Source organism: Lissotriton vulgaris, chromosome 2_1 (assembly GCF_964263255.1).
Source record: "Lissotriton vulgaris chromosome 2_1, aLisVul1.2, whole genome shotgun sequence".
NCBI classification, from domain to species: domain Eukaryota; kingdom Metazoa; phylum Chordata; class Amphibia; order Caudata; family Salamandridae; genus Lissotriton; species Lissotriton vulgaris.
The window spans coordinates 1,084,894,061-1,084,897,768 of record NC_141687.1 but is presented as its reverse complement, the minus strand read 5'-3'; the positions used below and the strand labels follow the sequence as shown (position 1 = coordinate 1,084,897,768).

The following is a 3,708-nucleotide window of genomic DNA, read 5'->3' as shown; positions in this document are numbered from 1 at the left end:
CTACCAGGACAGTAGGTTAATGCCCTTCCATTTCAGGTGCTGAGCACATATATTAAGATCTTCTTAAGAGTTTATCATTACTCAAATGGGTGTCATTTCTGATAATTGTATGTTTCGCTTTTCTTCAAGGCTTGATATTGCTCGTGAGAAAGTGACACTCATAGTCATTTAAATGTCACTAATAATTACGCTGAAATTATGACAATGTCACAAATAGCAATCGGAAACATTTGCAGCTATGTAACAAAATACGTACACAAACCTTGTATACAACAGAGTTTTGAGCTTGGCTCGCTCAAGCATCGGATCTCTTTGAGCATGGTCGACAAGACAGACCTTAATCATATCAGGGTAGATATTTTTCTTTTCCTCAGACAAAACATACATCAACCTTAACAGTTTATACACTTTGTGCTGCTCTAGCACGCTATATATATGATGAATTGTTCTTGAAGTGTATGAGTCGTATAGACACTTGTGAGACTTCTGCTGCAGATCATACTTTTTATGGCCGTAGCAGAGGTTATATAATTCACGTTTGGTACACATTCATAACAATCACAGCGAAACCTTTAACAAGCCATATGGTATCGTAGGGTATGCCTGGAGCTTTCTTTTCAAAATCTGCAATATTATAGGTACAGAAACATTTCTTATGCTAGTCTTTGTTTTGGATTGTGGAACTTTCAGTCTGTTTTAAACAGCACAAGCAGTAAAACTTTACAGTGTTAATCCTTGGGGGCGACCCCTCTACCTCTGCCCTTTTTGCTTGTGCTTTCTATGGTTCAAACAGAAAAGAATGACAGACTGTTATTTAAAAATAAAATATAGCGATATATACAGTATAAGCACATGTCTATAACAACTTTTACTAATCTCATCATTTTCTTGGGACTTGGTGGTGGCTCTGAAATCTTGAGACTCGCTGAGGTCCATCGAAACATAATCGGCATTGGAGTTTGCACGTGGCTGTTGCACGACAAAAGCCTCCAGAGCTGATTCCTCCAGAAATCCCAAATCTTCATAGACAGGTGAGTTATGAGTTATTATAGATTCTTCATCATCTTCCCAGTTGATGAAATTGTTTCCAGCATTTGCTTTGCTACTCGAGGCTTCGCTGCCAGTGCTGGACCTCTTAATAGGGGATATAAGTTGCAGCTGAGCGTTTCCAATCACTTTGCCGAGCTCCTCGTCTAAACCAGTGATGTTGTGACAACCCTCTTTAAGGTCTCTCTGCTGCGCATTCTGTTCCATTGCATCTGGTGTGACGCTACAATAATATCTATGACAGTGTTTAAACCACAGTCAGAGGTTGTTACTTTGATGAGGTGGCTGTATCTCTTCATAATGACTGAGCGATCTTTTTCTGGAGGGCGGCTTCTGGGTTTTGCATAGCCTGTGTAGGGGCTCCTTATATGTATTTTAAGCATAAAAAAACGCTGTACTCATCTACACTACATCATGGTCACATGATCTCCAGGATGTTCTGGTTTGTTTAGGGCAACCGCATAGCCCTAACCACTTGGTAGAATCATGAGCACTTGACTAGTATGTGACCAGGATGATGTCACAACACACGTGACCCAACATGGTCATGGGACCCACCGGAAATTATAACACCACCCGCAGGGGCCTGGTAGTCCCAGTAATAAAGTGATGCCACTTCTGGGGTGGGACAACTGCCGTTTTTGCTTGATGTGGAAGGTATCCCTCATTACTATATAGTATACACACAAAATAGGGGTGGAGATAAGAACGGGATGGGGTCTCTACTGGAACCACTTTCCCAATGTTGTGATTTATTTTTGAAACCACTGGTTCAGAAACTCCCTGCTTACCTAAGAGATACTTTGGATATCCAAATGTTTTAAAAGATCTTACCTTTAACCCGGAGATGGAATACCTCATTGGATTGGATATTGAGGCGTTATATACCGATATCCCTCAAAGGGAGACTCTCTGGGTTCTTGAGGATATCCTTTTCCAAGAGGACTGGCACTACCAGACCCCTAGGGCCCTCATTTTACATCTTGCGGAAATTGCCCTTACTAAGAACTTCTTCGAGTACAATGGCACTCTATTTCTTCAAACCCATGGCACCTCCATGGGCAGTGTTTTTGCACCAAGTCTGGCGGGCCTCTATGTTGGGGCCTTTGAGTAAACTTGCATTTATAACATCACCTGCCCATGGAGGAATCATCTTAAGCTGTGGCATTGTTATATTGACGACGTGCTTATTGCATGAAGAGGGGACCAAACCACAGTGGATAATTTCCTGTCATGGCTGAACACCATCAACCCACTTTTACACTTTACCTCGACTGTCACGAAATCCAGTCTTCCTTTCTTGGACTTGGATATTGAACCAAGGGATGGAGTATTACACACCAAGGTACATCACCCTACAGAGGTAAGGAGGTTGCGCCTCATTACTGGAACATCATGGAAGAAGGGGAGGGCGAGTTTAACCTTCCGATAAAATTATGGGGAGGAGACGGAGAACCCCAGGCAGAAGAGATATGGACAGAATCCTTTACCCTTCTTTATAAAATCATAAAACCTGCGTGGTTAAGGCGCAATCAACTATTCACACTACATCGAGCGTATTATTCCCCCAAAAAACTCTCGAAGTTCCAACCAGGGAAGTGCTGTAGCAAATGCCTTCTCCCAGCAGCCTCAGATCTACATATGTTTTGGGAATGTCCGAACATCACCATTTATTGGCAAGAAATCAAGACATCACTTGAATCAATTCTCAGAATCTATCCCTTTCTTATGGTCTTTAATTATTTTTGGGCTAAATAATAACATCAAGGGATTAGAAAGAGAATTTCTATACTATGCTATTCTACTAGCAAGAAGACAAATCTGCAAAAACTGGGTCAATATTAATTCACCGACTCATGCAGAGTGGCTGTCTTCACTCTATGCAACATCGAAAGTAGATTTAGCTAGAACGTGTAGCCCCGTACTGTGAGATTTTGGAACTTCTTAATTGAGTGGAGACGGAACAGTTAAAGTACCCGGGGTTTTTCTTTTTTTTTGGGGGGGGGGGTTTCCCCGGGTCCGATGATTAAGCCTAAGTTTCCATGTCCAACGGGAGGCACCCCATGCCATATTGACATTGGACCATCAGCCAATAATGGGCTCGTATGGAGATAGTTCGTGTGGGGCTCTTTTTTTTGCTGAGACATCAGGCCAGCCTTCCTGGAGATTATGAGATCACTTTCTGGTTTCTTGATGGTACAGAAGTGACTGTGTCTCGCGGTTGGAGCGCCCCTGGATCGACTAAGTGGCTAATGAGGACAAAAAATAAACAAGGTACATCACAAACCCACGGATAAGAATGCTCTGCTGGCCTTTAACAGTTTTCATCCCTGTTCATTACGGGAGAGCTTACCTGTGGGCCAGTTTTTTCGCCTGCATAGAAACTGCTTTGAGCTAGAAACCTTTACTTCGGAGGTCATGATTCTGACCCAAAAACTTAGCCACAGAGGGTATCCTACTCGGGTCATCAAGAGGGCGAGGAAAAGGGTATTCAATGCAAACAGGGTCGCCCTTTCAAACAAAACTACAAGAGCTGCAGTTAAGAAACCAGTGTTTCTTTCCACCTTCAGCACCTCGTCTCAGCAGTTAAGACGTACCGTCTTGAAGAACTGGAAGATCCTGAACTCTGGAGACCTTAATGTGGAAAAACCACTGTTTTCC

General features: G+C 42.7%; 1 pseudogene; it reads right to left on the bottom strand.

Moving 5' to 3' along the window:
- Positions 1-236: 236 nt before the first annotated feature.
- LOC147731632 (uncharacterized) lies at positions 237-1,254 on the bottom strand (annotated as a pseudogene).
- Between the last annotated feature and the right edge of the window lie 2,454 nt (positions 1,255-3,708).